At 37.0% G+C, this 21,969-nt stretch overlaps 1 long non-coding RNA gene across 12 annotated transcripts in view; it reads right to left on the reverse strand.

Moving 5' to 3' along the window:
- Nucleotides 1-9,413: 9,413 nt before the first annotated feature.
- Nucleotides 9,414-21,969, reverse strand: part of LOC149010132 (uncharacterized) — a 45,218-nt gene continuing 32,662 nt past the window's right edge. For 3 of the 12 annotated variants that reach the window (XR_016174665.1, XR_016174666.1, XR_016174663.1), the window contains 5 exons: nt 18,922-19,018; nt 18,408-18,463; nt 18,007-18,105; nt 12,389-12,520; nt 9,417-10,499 (listed from right to left, as the gene is read on the reverse strand). This is a non-coding gene — a long non-coding RNA (uncharacterized LOC149010132). Of the gene's footprint in view, nt 10,500-12,388; nt 12,521-18,006; nt 18,106-18,407; nt 18,523-18,717; nt 18,824-18,921; nt 19,019-21,969 lie in introns of all 12 variants that reach the window. The other 9 variants (XR_016174667.1, XR_016174662.1, XR_016174672.1 and 6 more) reach the window with 9 other exon arrangements.

The following is a 21,969-nucleotide window of genomic DNA, read 5'->3' on the forward strand; positions in this document are numbered from 1 at the left end:
AGTTTGTTTTCTTACTGTTCTCTCTATAAAACTTTGGAGAAAAATCACCACCAAACAGCTAAAAGCTTGTTATCCTGAGGTTGTTCTCACGAGTTTGCAAAATTAGCAAAACAGTATTCTGTAAAACTCACTCACCTATAAAGTGTCATGTCCTGTTTTAATAGTGTCTACTTATTGAAGTATTTGTTCTACATCGTATGCTTTGACAAAGAACGCATTTGATCAACTACAATCAGAATTTATGCTAAATGCCTTCCCCCCCCCCCCCCCAGTCCCCGCCCCTTTTATTGCATGCTTTCTAGAGTTTTGTTCCAAACAGAGATGTATTACTGATAGCGTCGTCACCATTATCTCAAGCCTAAAAAAACCAGAAAAACATTCATCACCTTCGGATGAGGGTCTCGATAGAAAATCGATTGAAGTCCTTGTGGCAAACTCGATTTCGACATCTAATCAGCAACATTGTTTGTGGATCTGCACATGTAGCTAAATCGCGTGGTTTTGTCAACGCCAAAGATGTCTCTAATACAATCCACCAGCCAACTTCCCCTACCATAGAGTTACCTCTCATCAGACTCTATGACAAGGGGCTTCCAACGACGGTCAACCACTATCTCAAGGCCGACTAGAATTGCCCTGAACTCCGCTACCACAATAGAACACTCAAGAATCACATGGGCAAAAACTCCTTGATACTCTCCCCTTCTTCTTCGAAAGATACCATCCACCTGATTCAGCCTTCTATGACGCCCTACCAACGCGTCCACGTTGCACTTGATGACCCCCTCCGTAGGAGGCTCCCAGGTCAACAAACCAGAAATGCCTCTAGGGTTCACTAGAATGAGTTGGCAAGGAATCAACACTATGGCCTTAAGCTCTTAGGACTCCACTTCTAGGACGTGTGAAGCCCTCATGCGTGTTGTGATTCCTCCACCCTTGACAGGAACTCAACATGCAAATAAACATCTTAGGGCAATCTTGGCGCAAATTTGCACCCTCTTCTAGTGTATTGTCTACCATTCTGATGATCTTGGTGAGATTAGATCCGAAACCGAAACCCTACTTTCGTGAAAAGGGCTGATCTAATCAAGGGAAGGTTTCTGGTTAACCAATTTGATCTCCTTGTTTAGGTTTTGTTTCACCCTCTTCTAGTGTATTGTCTACCATTCTGATGATCTTGGTGAGATCAGATCCGAAAACGAAACCCTGCTTTTGTGAAAAGGGCTGATCTAATCAAGGGAAGGTTTCTGGTTAACCAATTTGATGTCCTTGTTTAGGTTTTGTTTCACCTTTGGCTATAGGAGTGTTAGATTTGAGATTCAGACTATGATCATTCAAAATTTGGATTGAAAATGGATGATCAAAAGCTTGAGTTTCGGATCTGAAACTCACTGTTTTTGGGGCATTCACTAGTGGCGGTCGCTCAGCCTAAGCGACTGGCCCAAGCCACCGGCTGGTTTCTAGTTACCAATTGACTTTTGGTTTTGATCCGATTTGATTAATTCGACTTATACCTTATTGTAACCCTGTATATAGGTTCCCTCTGTTTGAAGAGAAGGTTTTATAATTTTTTACGGATTCCTTTTTACGGACGATTACTCATATGCAAGTAAGGACATACAATCCTGTTTTTATGAATTGACTTGAACATGCTTGTCCAGTGTCATTTATTACTGTTCTTTTATTCTATATACTGTTGTAACCATGTTTCACATGCTGATCTTGTTATATGACTGCTGTTTGTATTGTTTATACATACACACTTTGTCGATTATGAATGTGATATGATGATGGTTGATAGTACGTGTTTCTGATGGAATAAGATATTGGGATATCAAAAGGCTGTGGTATGGGACACATGCCTGCTGATGTCTCCAGAATTGTCATAACTCTTTCGGATGACATACTTAGGTAGAGTTTCTGATTGCATGGCTAGGTACCCCATATGCTACTACCCTTTCGGTAGGGGAATTGAAGCCGGATGACCGTCTGATTTATTTTTGATTATGTGGTTAAATCCTAACCAGCCTGCTGCTGCCGCAAATAAAAATCTGTAATTCCCGTCCCCCCCCCCCCCCCCATGCACATTCTTTTCTCGCCCCTTTCGAGGCTGGTTAATAATGTTTTTCATTCATCCAAAGGGACAGGTACTAAGTTTACGCACGATGCAATCAGATAAAGAAACTGAATTACAATATTAGAAATCAAGCTCAAACAATAAAAACGAGCTGAACTGAAAGGAAAATAGAGAAGAAGAAGGAGAACAGAGGAGAAGAACAAGTAGCAAGAGCCTGCTATCTAGATAGAACACCCACAGTCGCAGGCCGCCTATTTATAGATTCGAAGGTCCATGTTACAGGTGAGAGACAAAAATACGTCCCTAAAAAGGAAATAAAATACAATTCATGGACCGAAATCACTAACTCAAAAATCTGTCCAAAATAGAAAGCAAGAAAAGGAAAGTATGAAAATAGAAGAATAGAAATTACGCAACCAAACCTTTAAAACCTGCACCAAAGATACTCTCTAAATTAGAAACTCAATAACTTGAGCACCAACCTGCCAAACAGCCTTGAATCTTGCATAATTCTCAACAATAATATGGATATCTAAGTAGAACCAGACAAATATGTATGCTTACAACTGAAGAGAGGTATGAAGTACCATACTACCATGGATGGTAGAAAGCTTCCTTGGCTCATCTTCCAAGTATAATTAAGCACCCAATGAAGTTTCTAACCAACCATAAACACTTCATAGTCACCCATCCTAAGTACCTAAAAGCTATTCAATAATTCACCTCAAAAAAAGAGCTATAGATGTTAACAATTATGGAAACCCAAGATACACACATAAAACAGGACATTATATATACATGGAAACAATATCAGCAGCTGCAAATAAGACAGCTTTAAGGATTTTGCTTAAGGACTTCAGCATCCAAAAGCTTCACAAAAAATATGAACCATCCATGCCAACTTGAGTCTTCAATAGCTTGTGAAATGATTAAAAATTTGACATCCGATAATTTTCAAGAATTTTTTTCCCTCCTGCAAGCCAGCCTTAGTCCCCTTTTAAAACTTTTGATACTGGTTTGACCTTACATTTCACATGTTTCTAGCCATTCACATGGTCACAAAAGCCTCATCCAGAAGGGTATTTCACATGTAGTTGGTTAAAACATGCATCTTCCCCACTAGACTCACTTTATAACTCTACCATTCTACCTTGCTTTTCACAATACTAGAAACTATAACTGCAGAATATCCAAGAAAATGAAATTATTTCAAATAAAAAATGAACTAGGCTCACCCAACTCTCAAATATCAAGATAATATAACCTCAGGGGCTGAACGAGGAAATACTAAGCAAGCAACCCGAGAAGTATCAAGTATGTATACCTATAATTAATAATTGATAATAAAAACCTACTAAGAACAAGTCCTCCCACTACAGCACATATATGTCTACGTAGCCACACACTTGCTTTACAGGAGGCTGTTATTTCCATGTTTCAAAACCCAAACTTGGTGATTGTAACACCGCAACTTAACTGTTGCACAAATGCTTGCCCACCAAGAGGTCAGTTCTTGTGCAGTGGTTAAAACATTTTCCACATTTGTTGGGTTAGTTTATTTTGTAATTAATGACCTATTAGTTTTAATGGAATAGGTAACCCAACTTAGCTACAAGACCAATCCCACATGAAAAACATCCTTTATACACTTAGACATACTTGCATATGTTAGCATTGTACCTTGCATTCTTTTGAAGTTTATATTAGTAGAACTTCAGAGAGTAAAATAACCAATCAAGTGACTATTACAAATATAAAAAAAAATTAAAAAAATCCAAAAGAAAGGTGGTGTGCCACCTGCAATTGCACAATGTCATTTCCTCCCTACTGCGACTGTAGAGATGCTTCTACCTGCAGCAAATACGTTTGCTCCTTAGTTGCACCTGAATTAGCCAAACCATCCTGTGAGTCTCTCGCTTACAGGTTCAAACAATATTGTCCCCACTCCTTAACTACTACTTGGATTAGGGCTCGAAAAATCCTTGGCTGATCGATGAGCTCAACAAACCCTATAGAGAGTCTCCTCTGTTGCTGTGTGTGGTCCTAACCTGCAGCTTATATGTGATGCCTAATGTGCTTTAAGTGTACTCTTAGTTTCACCTTCTATGTATGTAATAGTAACCCAGTGGGAGTTGTTGTCATGCAACTAGCTTGTTAAAAGTGATAATATAGGGGAGATAAAGGCCCCTCCCTAGATATGGAGTGAGCCTTTTCTCAAACTATACGCTCAGCTTGTTTCATGGTGCGAAGGTGTGTTAAGAGTTACAAAGGACTCAATGTAAACCTCATAAGAATACAACATTCATTTATTGCCTAGATACATGAGGATTTTCATGTGAGAAGTTGACAGAAATGGTAGAGCCTATGATCGAAGTGGGCTCAACAATTTAACTAATTGAAAATTATAACATCCAAGATAATCTAATGATAGAAGAAAGAAAAAAACGACGATTGGGTATGTGTGTCGATCATCATGCTGGATTTAAATCACTCGGATCCTGAATCTCACGGTATACCACATGCAAAATTCAGTCACTTAAGTGAGTCTAGGCGGTTTACAAGATAAACCAAATGATTAATGAACAACGACCGACCAACCAATCGAACGATGATTCAAAACCCCCACCCGTCTCCTCCTCATCGAACGGGACCTCGATCGAACAGGAAGAACGCGCAAGCGACCGGACAACGTACTCTTCAAATCTTACCAAGCAAAATCCATGAAATCATGAATAATTAGATAGAGCAAAGGATCAAGAAGATTATCCAAAACAGAGATTCCTCATCATCGTCATCCAACACTATCGGTCCAATCCGGTCTCCCAGAGGAGGAGTTTCAGACAAGAATTGATGAAAAGAGGAAGATTCTACAATAATTGCTAAAGATGGGGCGCAGTGGGAACCACAAGGGAGTGGCCGACAATGGTAAGCCTACAGGACCAAGGGCGGGAAAGGGGAGCCATGGGCTAAGTGGGACCTGGCAGAGTCAGCAAAGACCGCTATACACAAGAAATCGGAGGTTAAAAAAAAAAAAGGTTCAGAAGACGACGGAGGATGATAGTGGTACAAAGTCCAAACCATTCCAAACTCTATCTAATTAAATCATAGATCAGGATTGCGTACAAAGATGAAGAGGAACAGAGACGGGAGATGCGACGCGCTCAAGATAAAGGAGGAAGACGAAAGGAAAGGGGGTTTGATCTGAGTCATCGTCGAATGGTGGTCAATCGGTCGTAATCATTGGTCATCGTAAAACCGCCAGTATTACTAAGTGATTGAATTTTGCATGTGGAAAAATAGAACGGTGAAGATTCAAGGATCGAGCAAGATTTAAATCCACCGTGAGTAAAAAGGTTGCTCCCAAGCAAAATCCCATTCTCTAATGCTCATTAAATAAATATCAAGGTAATTAATTACTACTATAATTTCCTTTTGAAGTCACATAATCTCGTCTTAGAGTTAACATAGCTTCAAAATCTTTTTATTTTATTTTTTATTTTGTAGGAAAAATGGAAAATAAAGACTTTATTTATTTAACTGGAATCTTCGTGGGATATTACACATTAAAGAGTCAAAGAGTAAAATCCAAGACAGAGGGAGTGGGGAGAGACGACATATGAACTAGTCATGTGAGCGGGCCGCTGATTTAGCGAGTTCATCGGCAGCAAAGTTGGGCTTCACGCGGTATGTAGGAGAATGAACATTCAGTGAAAGACGCTACCAACCGAAGGACGTCCGCAACGATGTGTGAGATTTTTCAACTTTTACAAGACTCTGTATGTGTTATAGAAATAACAAGTGGTTGGTTGTTGCTATCCACTTCAAGTTTCAATATTCTTACAAAAAAAAAAAAAAAAAAAAAAAAAAAAAAAATATAAAAAAAAATTTTTATCAAATACAACTTCTATCTTCTTAACTTCATCCAAATGGCTCTCCTTTCTCCTTCCCCATAGCATCAGCTTCCCATTTCCCATGGAACCATGTTGGAATTGTGTCCAACATGGCAGCACCATTATTTATAATTTTTTACATGAGCTCCTTCGGTTTCCATTGGAAACTCAATGCACCCTCCTCAAAATTGAAATCTTACAAAGCTCCTCTTCATATTTGACACCTGTTAGGTTTTCGTTAGTTTTAACTTTAATCTGAATAAATTTATTAAAATTCATATTTCAATTGGAAACACTCAACACCTCTCCAAAATCAAAATTTTACAAAGCCCCTCTATAGACTTCACACCATCTGTTTTCTTTTAATCGTCATATGATTTTACTTTTCATCCACACTCAATAAATTTATGTGAAATTATGAATAATATTTTTAATATTCATTTTAGAATCCTAAACGATATTTTGATGTCACCATATTACCCAAAATTATATGACCAAAATTTCTTCAAATTAAAATAACTCTTGCATGCTCATTTTATCACTTTATGGCCAATGTGATCATATAAACAAATTAATTTGACTTTAATCAGTTTACTGCGCTTTATTAATGGTGTGAAGTGTGAAGGTGCATTGTAAAGTTTTGATTTTGGAGGGGGTGCACCATGTTTCCAATGGAAATGAATGAGACTCATGTAAAAAAAATTACAAATATCATTTAAGATTTCAAATAAATTTATAAATTAAGGATAAAATTGTAAAAGCGAATTTGAAATAAAAGGAAACTTGAGGTGTTAAATGTGAAGGGGGGGGGGGGGTTTCTAAAGTTCAATTTTGGGGGTGCGGTGAGTTTTCAATTGAAATGGATGAGGTTTATTTAAATTTTTTTATTATTGATAATTATATTATTTTCTTGGGGTTCAAAGAATTATTTCTTGTGCTTTTCAGTCTCACTAACAAAAATATTTTTGTCTATTGAATTTATTCTTGTTAATTTCTTTGACATCCCTATTCAAGTGAAATCATCCCACTAAAGGGCAACTAATTTTTGTTTACCTATTTCAAGCGAAACTTGTCAAACAAAAAAAAAAAGGAGAGTTCGTATATATGTTAGCAGTATAGACTATAATTTTATATGATAGAAGTTCCTATTCGTCTAATGCAAGAAAGCAATGAGTAGATTTGCTAGATTAAATATGAGTGTCTAATTAAATGTACAATATTGTTTAAATTAAGTAAATATTTATTAAGTATGAAAATGTTGATTAATATTGAGAGATTTTTTTTAATTTAAAAAAAAAATTCGGTAGAAAGAGGCTTTATTAAGCCAGGGGATGGAGATGTTAATATGCCTCAGCAAGGGTCGAACCCACGACCTTTTCACTAAGAGGTGTTGGTTTCAACTACTAGAACAACTCTGTGTTGGCTAGAGGTATTTTTTTTGCATATCAACTAAATACCAACAAAAAAAAAATAGACGGATTTCATAGAATGGAATATAAAAAATAATAAAAAAAACCAACATTTTCACTAAACAATAACCCAATTTCAAGACAATGAATCAAAGCATAAGTTATAATTTAAAAGGATTTTTGGTTTGAAGATTTGTTTCAGGACTATCCAATGGAACTTAAGAAATGAGCTTGTAGTTTGTATGTTACTTCCTATTATTTGAGCTATTGATTTCTATAAGGTGAGTGTGATTTCTGTAATATTGAATGACTTTTCATTTTTTTAATGAAAAATGATTAATAGCAATTTTGTTTTCCATAGAATTTTGGTTATTGTTATACTATTTATTTTTATTCTTTTTCTTGCATACCATAAATTATTAGCCCAAACAGTTAGTCAACCTGAATATAGACCGTTAGCCCAAACCGTTAAGCCTAGCCCGAAACCAATCCAAACCCGTTATTTTGCTAACATTTGAGCTGAGTGTTATTGAGCCCGAAACCGCACCGTTGAGGCGTTGACATCCCTACTGGATATTTTGTTGATGTTTTTTTTCTTCTTATTGTAGAGATTAGATGGAAGGAAAAAGGCCGAAATAAACATTTTTAGTTTTTTCAACCAAAAATGTTCTTCAACATGTTCTCCATTTTCACTACTTCAAAGTATATATAATAAAACATCATCATCCACACCTCTTTACATCACAGCATAATAAAGCAAGCTTAGATTTTTCAACATATCTAAACCAAACCTGGATATTCAACCGATTTTAATCTATATAGTAATTTTTATTTCAATAAAAGGACCAAGTTTATAAATAATTAGCAAAAGAATTACACACTCAACCATGGAATTTCTAAAATCTCAAATTACCATAAATTAAAAAGATAGTTTAATTGAAATTTCAAATTACCTTTAAGTAATATTATTATTAAAATACCCTTAATTACTTAAGAAGTTAAAACATTAAATTACCCTAAATTAATTATTCTAAGACCCACAAGCCCTAGGTCTTTTAGTTTAAATGCATTTCTTTCGTTATAAGATAAAAAGGAAAAGGAAAAGGAAAATGCCTTGGGTCACCTAGACGCTTAGACATCACAAGTGAAAGAACAAACTGCTTTTATATTGGACATACCTCAGGACCCGCCTAACACCGAAATAACGATGGGTGCTTACGTCAAAAGAGAAACCAGTTCCAAAATTGCCGCCTTTTCAATTCTAGCTGCCTTAGGAGAGAGAAAATCGTGGAATGGTTTGCATCCACCATCACTCACAAAGATTCTCCCTTGAAAGATAAATACTATGGGGGTGCTCAACCAACAGGTATAGATTATATCCAAGAGGAAAAGGAACATCATGATTTGTCCAACGACCACCAAAGATGTACAAAAGAGACTCGATCTACGCATGCCACACAAGAACCACTGTGCATGGACTCCTAATATGGTGGATAAACATATATGCACCATCTTCTTTGAGGTCCAATGACCAGTACCCTACTTTTGGTTATCTTGCATATGTTACTGATTTCATCTATGCTGCTCTTGTGAACTTTTAGAGATTCCTAGGCAGAGGGTGTCATGGCAGTCATCCAATAAGAGCATTCAGTTTGTCAGTCCTATGGCACCATGAAACTACCAATGATGCTTATAACCTGTCCAGCAACTGTATAAGGTATTGAGTTTATTGACATATAGTTAGAAACTTGAAATTTCAGAGATCATGAATTGTGAAGTATAACTGATAACATATTTCGACAATGAAAGCAAATTTAAGCATTGTAACATTATATTTTTCATAATTTATTATTTATTACAGTTGCAACCGGGGGGGGGGGGGGGAACTGGCCACCTTGAAGATATCTTAAACCTTGTATACAATAAATACATAAGATATCACAAATAAACATCAGCTACTTGTATGCTAAAGCAACTTTAAGTGACCAAAACACCAAAACAAGAACTTACTGCATTAAATAACCGGCACAAGAGTTCATAAATTCCTGTTTAACAGAAAAGAAAGAGAGAGAAGAGGGATGGGGTGAAAAAAGGAACCAAACAAATATAAAACTCACCAAAAACAAAAAGTATAGACAAATCAAGACTTTTGAAAGCATTAATCTCAGTTTATGTTGGAGTTAGTTTGTGTATTAAGTTGGTCTTAGTTGACGTAATTAGGTGAGGATTGTTTTGGGCATTAATGGTGTACATTAGTTAGTTGGTGGTTAGATTTTATAAGTTTAAAGTCCTTATATATGAGTAAATAAATGAATATCACAGCCTCCCACAATTTGAGTATGCTGTTCACAACTCAAGTCATGGACAGCATTCCATCTCCTATTCTCTCTTCTTAAACTCTATTGTCATGTTCTCAGTATAGCTAGTCAATTAATGTCTTGAAATTGTCACAAAGACCATCCATATTATTCTTTTTTCTATAACAGCATCACAAAGGGCCCTGATTTTTTCACATTATATTTGTCCTCAAATAAAAAATACTGGACCATTGGAAAACTGCAGAAATATACAACAAAGAAACAGGGTAACATAAAGTTGCTACATAAGTAAAAATATTGTGTAACCTTCAAGTGTACTTTTTTTCTCTGGCTGAAAATAAGTTGTTTCATCAATAAAACATCAGAGTCCCAAGGATCACAAATAAAAACAGAGATGTGTTGATCACCTCAGTGTTTAATATTATGCTAGCGATTATTTACAATCGAACATTACCAGTAAGAGCCAATGTTACCTCACAAGAGGAGAATCTACGCGTTTCTCTTTTTTCTGTGCAGCAGCTTCTTTCAATTTAGCACGATACAAGGCCTTCTTCTTGGCATCCATCGTTATCAGAAGAACTAATACCAAAGGCAAATCAATCAAGAACAAAGCCAACTTCTCTGATAAACAATCTGAAACCACGCCTTATAACGGATCAGATGTAAGACTCCAACGAAACATCTCTCGTACTAAAGGCAGGATGCCACAAACAACTTAAATCCATGAGAGAAAAGGAAGGATGGGAAACTTATGATTGAACAGCTTTAAACGAATCTATCCAGTATACTTTGTTCAGGTTTCGAACTGGAAAGAAGAAGAAGAGAAAGAAGAAAAAAAAAAAAAAGTTATTAGTTCAAATTTATCAGCTAATTGCAGGAGGGGGGAAAAAGATAATTATGATTCAGATACAACTGAATCCTTTCTCTGTTCCATTTAAAAGGGATCAGGAGAAAACACTGGTGCAAGTGAAGCAGTTACAGTGAACTTCGAAATAGCCATTGATAGACAAAATACGCGCGACGAAACACTGAGGCATTAATCAGAATGAAAAGGCATTTCAAATCTACAGTATTCAACAATCACCTTGACCATTTATCGAATTAGGGTTTCAAAATAAGACCATCGGTGGAGAGCTTCAAGCGGAATAAAGTACAGAATGGAAGGGCTTCAAGCAGACCTTCAAATGGCACAAGCAGTGTAACCGAAGAGAGGCAGACGAAGAGGCTAACGACGAGCCCAAAAGGAACAATCCAATTTACCTTAAACCAATGAAATCTCTTTCGACGTTTACCAAATCGCACTTTGAATCCTTTATTAGTTGAATAATATCGTCAAACCCCTTATTTAAATTATTTTTTAAATTAAATTGTATTTTTACCATTAAATAAAATGTAGTTTTCATCTGGACCCTTGAGGTTTGCTCCATGTCATTTTTAATCCAAATAAATGGACGTTTTGCATCTGCCTCCCCTAAGGTATCCAATAACATCATTTAAGGACAGTTTGTGATTTTTATGACCAAAATACCCTCACATATGTTCTACGAATGAGATATTTAATTGAATAAACATTAAAAATAATTTCCCTCTTTAACGCAGAAAATAAAGCAGGTTTCCCTGTTCTCTGCAATTCCAGTTGTTTCTCTGTACTCTGCAATTCCAATTGTTGGGCAAAAAAAATGGAAAAAACAATTCCAATTATTATATCCCTAATTACATGCTATAAAAAATAAATGCTTTTAATTCTTGTTTAAAACCCACTCTAAAAACCCATCACACCCACCACAGTGATCCAAAACGTTGAAAAAACGAGATTCCAGATACCAAATTCCATACTCCAACGATGGCAAGCATCAAAAGCGAAGGAGATTGGAGAGCGCAGAATGTCGAAGAGGAAATAGAGCATCTTTCAGTCGACCAGGTATTCAAAAAGCAAGAAAAAAATTCCATCATGGCAGTAAGTGACCATCAGGGCTATGGTGGCGAGTCTACTTCTGAATGTTATGTTCGCCGTCATCGTAATGAAGCTTAATCTCACCACTGGAATCTTACCTTCCCTCAACATCAGTGCTGAGCTTATGGGTTTCTTCTTTGCCAAGACACGATGGGTTTTGTTGCAGAAAACTAGTTTTCTCAAACAACCTTTCATAGGGCAAGAGAATACCGTTATTCAGACTTGCGTCGTTGCTTGCTCCGGCATTGCCTTTAGCGGTAACTCTCCAAACCCACAATCTGATAGCTTGGAATATTTGTAATTTTCGTTAAAGATTGTTCTCTAAGAAGGATAGGCGATTCTGCAGTCGAACCTCCGATTCTGCAGTCGCCGGCGGTTAGAATGCGACTCGACGGAGAGGCTGAAACTGTAACGGAATGTTTACTCCTGCATGTGCTTTGTTTAATGGAGTAAATCCCCCATTCTTTTGATTTTGATCGTTGGAGTTAATTACGAAGACATTATGTAAATCTTAGGTAGAATAGATGTAGGGGTAATTTGGTCATAAAAATCATAAATTGTCCTTAATTGATCTTATTGGATACCTCAGGGGAGGTAGACGCAAAGTGTCTATTTATTTGGACTAAAAATGACATGGACCAAACTTCAGGGAGTCCAGATGAAAAATTACCCTAAATATATTCATCCATTGAAAGAGAAATTATGAATTTAAGCCAGACTAAGTTAAACAGAAAGCATACAAGATTAGAAAGCTCCCTTAGCAGGTGACAGTCTCCAAATGCTTTGACCAAAGTTGTAATGTTCTTTTAAGGGTCTAGTCGAGCAAGAGCAAGTATCATAGGCTTCCACGGGTTTGTAAAGAATCACATTATCTGCCATATGAAAATTCACTTTAGTTAAAATGACAGCAGCTTAAGCACAGGAAAAAGAAAAAAACAAATCAGTCAAGCCAATTTTCACAACACAAACAAATTAAGCAGCACAGTCTGAATTAAACATCATTTAAAATCAGTCAATCATGGAGTAGAAAGAATGACAAATAGAGGATTGTTGATATCTCAGACCAGCTAGGTGGATCTGGTGTGGCTGGATTGTCCTCATTTCCACAACCTGATCACTTATCATCAAATATGAAATTAACTGAAGCTCAGTTTAAATTCACAGAGTAGTTTGCATGAGAACCATAAATGACTTATCAAAAAATGATTTACTACCTACAACCATGGTAAGAAATGATCAAATCCATCCAATAAATGCCACTTTTCTTAAATCCCCTACTTTATTTTTAAGCTAGTGATTACAACTTCAGGCGCATCAAGAAATTGTTTTCAGCCACTATTCGACGAATTATTTTATACGTGGAATTCATTTCATCCCTGGACATGCGTCCTTGTTTCAGAAGTTGTTCAGGCTTATCCCAACCAAGTGAGTGACCAATGAAAAGCATCGGTACATCTAAAGCACAAGACAGAAAAAATAGGAGAATAGAGAGACCGGACAAACGGTGAGCCTAATACACAACGAAGAGACGTGCATTATAGGGTTTGAAGACACAGAGAGCGTCAGAAGGAAAATGAGACAAAAGGAAGCCACAAAAGTTCAAGGAAGACAAAGATATGGAAGGTAGGCTCGAGAGAAAGAGGATGAAAGAGAGCAACAAAAGGAAAACAACAAAAAGTTCAAGGAAGACAAAGAAGAGAAGAAGCGCAAAAATGAACACAGAGATAAAGTGAGAGAATGAAAAGGGAGAAAAAATATATAAAATAAGTGTAAAAGGAAGAAAGAAGAGAGGAGAGAGGAGCCTCACTCACACAAAGAAGAGAGAGGCAATATATTGGTTGATAAAAGGGGAGACAACAAATGAGCGGGATATACAACGAGTACACGAAAGCAAGTTGGAAAGAAAATGAGAGTCATAGAAAAATACAACAGAAAGATATAGAGAAGGAAAATAAACACCAATGAAGGGAATAGAAGGATAGAACCGTGAGAGAGGGAAGACTGGGTTTGAAGAGAGTAACAAAAGGAAGGGAGAAAGATATAGAGGCTGAACAAAGACCCACGAAAAAAGACTCCGCAGAATTTAGTACAAGAGAAAAAGACAGGACAAACAAAGAGAGAAGGAAACGGATACACAAAAAGAGGGAATAGAGAGATAAAACGAATGGGGAACTACGTTTAGAGAGAGAGAGAGAGAGAGAGAGAGAGAGAGAGAGAGAGAATATAAAGAGAGTGGCAAAAGATAGAAAGAAAAATAGGAATAATGAAAGAGATAAAGAAAGGTTGAACAGAGACCGACGAAAAAAGACTATAGAATTCAGTACCAAAGAAAAAGAGATGACAAACAAAGAGAAAAGGAAATGGATGCACAAAAAGAGAGAATAAATAGACAAAACAAATGGGGAGCTAGGATATAAAAGAGACCGGTAGATGGAGAAAGTGATTGCAAAATCTAACCGAGGACAAAAGAGTCCAAGAAAGAACACAAGGCTTAAAAGAGAAAACAAAAAGGGAAACAACGGAAGACAAGAGAGAAGGAAAAAAAGGGAAGCCTCATTCACATAAAGAAGAAAGAGGAAGCGAAGAAAGAATGGAGAGACAAAGAGAAGGAAAAGGGGACCCCTATCCAAACGAGCAAGCGAAGAAAGAATGGAGAGACAAAGAGAAGGAAAAGGGGACAGAACGGGAGAGAATAGAGATGGAACAACGAGAGAGCCTCATTCACACAAGAATAAGTAAAATAGAGAGGGTAGGCTCAAGAGAAGGAGGATGAAAGAAAGCAACAAAAGGAAGACAACAAAAAGTTCAAGGAAGCCAAAGTAGAGAAGAAGAGGAAAAAAAGAACACGGAGAAAAAGAGAGAATGAAAAGGGAGAGAGAAGATAAAAAAAAAAAAGTGAGTGTAAAAGGAAGAAAGAGACATAACAAGGGAAGAGAGAGAAAGGTTGCACAAAGACATCATTAAAGGGAAACAAAGAGAGAACGATAGAGAGATTAAAGAAAGGGGGAAAAGGAAAAATAGAAAAGAAGCCAAAGAAAGTACAAGGAAGCCAATAGGAGAGAAAAAGAATAAGAGAGGAGCGAATATACTAGTTGATAAAGGGGAGACAAGGAAAAAGAAGATAACGGAGGAGAAGAGAGAGGGAAAATATTAGTTTTTAAAAGGGGAGACAAAATAAAAGAGTACGTCATACAAAGAGTAGAAAGATGGAACAAAGTGGGAGCCTCACGCATATAGAAGTGTGATAGAGGGAAGACAGGGTTTGAAGATAGAATCGAAGAGAGTAATAGAATGAAGGGAGAAAAAATAAGAAGAATAAAAGAGATAAAGAGCGGCTAAACAAAGACCGACAAAAAAAGACTATGCAGAATTCAGTACCAGAGAAAAAGAGACGACAAACAAATAAAGAAGGAAAATGAGGATACAAAAAGAGACAAAAGAGTTCGAGAAAGAACACAAGGCTGCATAAAGAGAACAAAAAGGGAGACAATAGAAGAGAAGAGAGACGGAACAAAGGGGAGCCTCATTCACATAAAGAAGAAAGAGGAAGTTTGGGTGTATGAGAAAGAGAAAGGCATGCCAAATAGCCAATAAGTGAAGAAAGGAGAGTTCAAGAAAGACAAAACAAACAGACAAAAATAGAAGGAAGAAAAAACATAAGAATAGAGAGACTGAACAAAAGGTGGGCTTAATACACACAACGAAGAGAGGTGGAAGATAGGACTTGAAGAGAGAGAGTGTCAAAAGGAAGACGAGAGAGAAAAGAAAGCCACAAAAAGTACGAGGAAACCAAAATGAGAGAAAGAGAGAGAGTGTGTGTGTGTGGTAGAGCAAAGGTACGTCGAAGCAAGTTGGAGAAAAAATGAGAGTCGAGAAAAGATATAACAAAAGAAAATCACAAGAAGAAAAAAAAAGGTGATAGAACGAGAGAGACTTAAGAGATGAAACAAAGGGGACTCCTATCAAAATGAGCAGGCAAAGAAAGAAAGTTGAAGAAAGAATGGAGAAATAAAGAGAAGGGAAAGGGGACAGAATAGGAGAGAATAGAGAGAGAACAACTGGAGAGCCTCATTCACACGAGAGAGAGTGAGAGAGGGAAGGTAGGGTCCAGAGAAAGAGGACAAAAGAGAGCCACAAAAGGAAGACAACAAAAAGTTAAAGGAAGCCAGAAATAGAGAAAGGTTACACAAAGACAACATTAAAGGGTTTGAAGGGAAACACAGAGAGAGAGAACGAATAAAGAGGGGGAAAAAGAAAAACTAGAAATGAAGCAAAAGAAAGTACAAGGAAACCAACAGGAGAGAAATAATGAGTCGAAGATAGAAGTGATGGAGAGAAATAAAGAAAAAGAAGACAATGGGAGAGAAGAGAGAATCCTCACTTACCCAAAGAAGACAATGGAGGGAAAACACTTGTTAATAAAAGGGGACACAAAATAAAAGAGTGCCGCATACAAAGAGTACACAAAAGCAAGTGATAAGGAAAACGAGAGTTAGAGAAAGATACAACAGAAAGACAAAGAGAAAGAAAAGAAAGACAAATGGGAAAGATTAGAAAAATGGAACAAAGTCATTCCCACATAGAAGTGTGAGAGAGGGAAGACAGGGTATGAAGATTGAAGAAGAAGAGAAAGAATCGAAGAGAGTAACAGAAGGAATAAAAAATAGGAAGAATGAAAGAGATTAGAGAAAGGTTGAACAGAGAGCACAAAAAAAGAGACTATGCAAAATTCAGTACCAAGAGAAAGAAAGAGGACAAACAGCGAGACACAGAAAAGAGAATAGACTAAACAAATAAGGAGCTAGGGTTTGAAGAGTCATAGAGAGAGAGAGAGAGAGAGACAATATAAAAGAGTGGCAGATGAGAAAGCGATCGCAAAAACTAAGCGAGGACAACAGAGTCCGAGAAAGAACACAAAGCTAAATAGAGAGAACAAAAAGGGAAATACTGGAAGAGAACAAAAAGGTTCTCCAATCTGAAGTTAATTTGTCAGAAACATATTTCTTCCCTTTGGAACCATCTTTCCCTGGTGTGGATTCATCAACATTTCCTCATATAGAAATCACCACTGAAGTCTGAATATACGACTAGCGTACGTTACAGATCTTGACGTATAGATCATGTAAACACATACAAATGTATAGTCACCTAAAACTAAAACAGGGGTAGCAATTTAAGAAAAAGAGAGTACTATGTGTAATATGGGGAACTTTCCTGAACGTTATATTTTCTTCTGGAAACTCCAAAAGAAAGGTTCACCAAGAAAATTATACAAAATAAACAAATTTATAAGACCAGAAGGGGAATAAATATTTTAACTTGCAATGCAGTACTAGGGATAAAGAACCTAGTAAAAAGCATAAAAGACGAGGGTCACGGGGAGAAAAAGGATGTGCTCGGTAAACAATAAATTTACTGCACTGATTCAGGAATTGAAGGAGTCCTACACTCTACTTGTTCTTCATATGTGGATAAATGACAATCTTTATCAAAGATGGGACTTGGACGATATATGGAAATTAATGAAAGGTTTTTCAATGGAGCTCTATATAATATGGTATTTCGATATATTTTCACCATTTTAAATTCACAAAAACAACTTTCCAATAGGTAAACAAATCACAACCCATTAAGTAGTTAGAGGGTACATATAAGAGCACAGACCCAACTCTAACAGTAGAACATAATTTCAAGAAAAAAAATAGAGCAATGACTGAAATCTGGACACACAATCATGGTTAGCTCCCTTGCCCATTGGAATCCACTAAAGCTTTGAAGTTTTGGAGGGAATTAATCGATAAGCACTCGTTCATCATTTTTACCCAATTACTATATTTCCCTAATCTCTCTCTATTTTGTATTGAAAAAACAGATACAAAAAATAATTCAAATTCACCGAAGAAGATTTGAACATGTCTTGTGGGAAAGGACACATGTATCATAATGGGTAATACGAAAAATGGATAGGAATGGGTACCGTCTTAAACATAGATATTTGACCTGCATACTAGTGATCACCTGTCCTAAAAGGCTCAAGAACAATCTTCCATGGGATTTACTCCAACAGTCCCGATTATAGCTACAAATGACTAAAAACTTCAAAACCGTGATCGACAATTAATAGGGAAATTGAAAAGTTAAATTCGTAGAGACACATGGAGGTTTAAGGCTTTCATATGTCAAGGCAGTCGCTTTTAGAAAATAGTGAGTTCGCAAAAAGTGATCATCCTTATGATTCACTGATCACAAACCAATTCACACCCTAAAAGTCCAAAACCAGACAGCTGGACTATTTCAAATTCATTGATCTTGTTAGGACCTATTTCCAACCATAAATAACAAAATTGACGGTACTTACCAATAGATACTTCATAAGAAAGATAGCCACCAGCTTTATCACTCAGAAATGATACCCCATGCCCAATTTCAGTAACAAGGGCATGCCAATGCCCGGTACCTGTTATTCAAATTATTGTTAATGATAGGTTTTCAATAACAGTGAACAGGATAGGACATCATGCAGTGGATCCAATCTAGCTAGTGACTAGTCCAACAGGCTGATCATGAAACATTCATTCACAGGCAGTTCTTTGCATTCAGTGATTTCCCACGGGTCAAATGAATGACAACTGCAACGTCAGTGTGTCCAACTTAAACTAGCCATTCATAGGGCTTGACCATATAGAAACCTGATATCTATCTGAATTGTATGATGAACAATAATGCAGTTTGATAGTGTAAAGGAAGTGCAACAAATACCTCTCTCGTCCGTCAAAAGAATAAGGGATATAACTTCTGGGTACAATCATTATCACCTGCCAACGATTGCAACAATGTATCAGCTCTTTATTTCCTTGAAATGATTTCACTTGGGCTGCACATAAATATGGAAGAGTCATGGGTTTCAGATCTAACTTAATTGGAAAAAAACAGGAAACATGAACCAAAGAACTGCCATGTTTGTTCACCTCAAGCTATATAATCTTGAATGATACATGAAATAATGTACACAAGAAACTCGTGCTGAAGAAGTAGAAATAACTCAGAGAAGGAAATGCCTATAACTTACAACATTTGGCTCCGAAGGATGGTCACAGCTAATCATGGGAGAATTGTGAACATCAATTCCTTGATGGTGAGCTTGTTCAACAGAGATTTTTATGTCTATATGCATTCTACATGAATCAAATAGCCCAAAATGTGTTCTCCCAATATTGGACAAAAATGCAACCCAAATGAGAAACTGAAAGAACAAACAGAAGTTTCAACAGACCTATAAAAGTTGGGTTCGGCTGATGATAAGTTTGAGAGTGCCTTCACGTATCTTTCAAGATCCCCATTTCTTTAAGTCCTCTTTGCAGTATTTCAACCTACAACTCAAATGAACTCAATTCATTTAGCATAGCTTACATATTAGAAAAAAAGTACACATCTTCTTAATGTCCACGTGAAAATTTTTAACATACAGACAGACAAAAGAAGTAGAATAAGAACAGTGAGAAGACAGTGAAGAGTAGTTTTGTTAAAAGATCATTGAATAAAGGTATTCGAAAATATAACAGGACCATCATCCCCCAGCCCCCTCCAAGTTGTCAGAAAGTCAACAGGAACATCCTAAGTATAATTTCTTAACAAGATACAAAATAAGGAAGGGATCGAAACAAGAGGAAAGAAACAGATGGACATAGGTCAAACAGAGACATCTCTAAGAGAAAAGAGAGGGTTTGAAGAGACAGAGAGAGAGGGGAGAAACAGAGGAACTCTTTTCTTTTTCTTTCACTTCCCACGTTTAGGATCATAAGTTGCCCAAAGAGGACTACGCCTTATAATGGAATCATTTGTACCATGTGATTCATCTATGAAATGCCAAGGGAAAAAAACACACACACACAGTTAGAAAAGAGACATCCATGAGACAGGACATACATCGATTACTTCTTCTACAATAGAAACTGAAGTTCAAACTTTAGGATTCCAACCCCCATAAGGTCAGGTTAGAGTTATTTAAGACTAACCTAGCAGAGAATAAAAACTCATTGATGAGATAGATCAGCAACCTCAAGCAAATCAGCAGCTAGCACATCAGTGCAACATTCCATCTATTGCAATAAGAAATTCCAACCAAATATTTTACTGAAAAATGAACCTCCATTTATTCAATAGATCTGATTTACCAATAGTTTTTTTTTTTTTTTAATTAGTGCCAGGAGATTAAAAGATACCACGATCATACAGTTGAACTAAGAATAACACAGAAACCTTTCCTACAAATTTAGTAAATAATAAGATACTAAGCACAGATGATGCTAATAAAATGAAAAAGCTTGATCAAAAGATGATGTCCTTGATGCCTAGATATATGCTTTCATTAACTAATACCTTTTCTTACGGAACACAATGATTTAAAGGGCCTAATGTGTAACTTTATGTTTGTAGAATAAACCGTGTAGGGGTATATTGAGTACTTTACCTTCCCACTGAGTCTAATTAGTATAGTGGAGAAGGGAGGAGGCTGTTACGTAATTTTCCTTCAAAACATTTTATATCAATAAAGGGCTTGGCTGATCCAAATGGTAATTGAAGCCATACAGCCCAATACTGTCCTTTTAACAGGTACAACAACAGAATGAAAAGTACAACCCTTGCAGATATACGGATCAGTATTATGTCTCTGATTCTAGGACCGAAAAGGTACCAACATTTAGGATTAGTCTTAGGGACAAATATTTAATCTTTTTGGGTTTGACTTTTGAATAGGTTTGTTATATATAATTTGACGATAGGGGTTTTAATGGCTAAGAAGTTAGGTCTTTGGATGGCAATTTGGTTGTCTAGAATAATTAATGGCTTTGTCTAATCGAGGTGCACTTTTGGTTTTGCTCGAGATTGGAACCGGGTCTTGAGTAAGTTCTATGGTTCCACGATTTGTGATCGAGTAGGTAAGCTCGTCTACGCTGCTACAGTTCATCATTTATGGTGGGAGCACAACATGAGAAGATGGACAGATAGAGACAAGACAGAGAGAGAGAGAGAGAGAGAGAGAGAGAGAGAGAGAGAGAGAGAGAGAGAGAGAGGGGAGAGAGAGGGAAAGGGGGAGAAAAAGAAAGAAGCAAGAATAAGGGAAGACAAAGAAACAGTACGCAGAAACCACAAGAGACATATAAAGATCGGACAAAGAGATATATAGAGAAAAGTAAAAGGGAGGTAAAACGGTAGAGGAAAGAAAAGATGGAACAAAAGGGCAGCCGCATTCACACAAGGAAGAGTGAGGGAGAGGAGAGAGGATTTGAAAAGAGAAAAAGAGAGAGAATAAAGAGACACAGAATAAGAGAGGAAGGGAAGAAAGAGAAGAAAGAGATGAAATAAACGTCCCTTCTCTCAAAAGGATTCTTCTATATTGACTTTTGGCCATCTTCTAATTAAAGAGAGGGAAAACGGGGGAGTAAAAAGGGCACGAGAGGAGAGAGGAGACAATAGGGAGGGAAGATAAAGACATATATAAAACGTGGCCTTTGAAGGGAACATCTTGCCATGATTCATTGCCATTTCAAACAAATAAGGAAGAGCAAAAAAAAAGAATAAGGAGGGAAGACGAGAGACAAATAATTGGAAAAAAATCATTGTCAAAGAAGGGGTAAAGAGAATGAGAGAGACAAAGGGAAACTGAACGATAGAGGAGGGAAGGAATAGAGAAAAGGGAGGATAGGGAGGGAAAATGAGGCGGAGAGTGACCAAATGGAGAGATTTCTGGAGAGCAAAGAGAAGGTCTAGAGAGAGATACCGGGGAAGAGAGACAGGACATAGGTCTAACAGGTACATTGCCCGTTAGAGAGGGAATTAAGGGTTGAAAGAGAGAGACAGAGAGAGCAAGAACCAAGAAGAAAGGTAGACAAAAGAATACATGAAAGCCAAAGAAAGACAGAATGGAGAGGGGGCGGGAGGAAAGGAAGACAAATGGGAGAGAATAGAGAAATAGAAAGATGAAACAAAATCGTCTTCAATCGGAATGGGGGGAGGAAGAGAGAAGAAAGGATAAAAAGAAGAAAGCAAGAGCCAAAGAGGCCAAAAAAAGACATTAGTAGAGATCAAAGAGATGCTTTCAAAAGCGAATGAATTAGAGAGAGAGAGAGTGTGTGTGTGTGTGTATGAAAAGAAGAGAGAGAGACCGAGAGGGAGGAGAAAGAGAGGTCAATAAAAGATGCTAGTAAAAAGGGATTAGAGGGTTTGGAGGGAGAGGGGGAGAGAGAGAGAGAGAGTGACAGAGGACAAACCGAGAACGAGAACGACGAGACAAAATAAGGGAGAAAAAGAGTAGGGAAAG

The sequence above is a fragment of the Hakea prostrata genome, chromosome 7, assembly GCF_041222555.1.
Source record: "Hakea prostrata isolate BN-2017 chromosome 7, UWA_Hpros_2, whole genome shotgun sequence".
Taxonomy (NCBI): Eukaryota; Viridiplantae; Streptophyta; class Magnoliopsida; order Proteales; family Proteaceae; genus Hakea; species Hakea prostrata.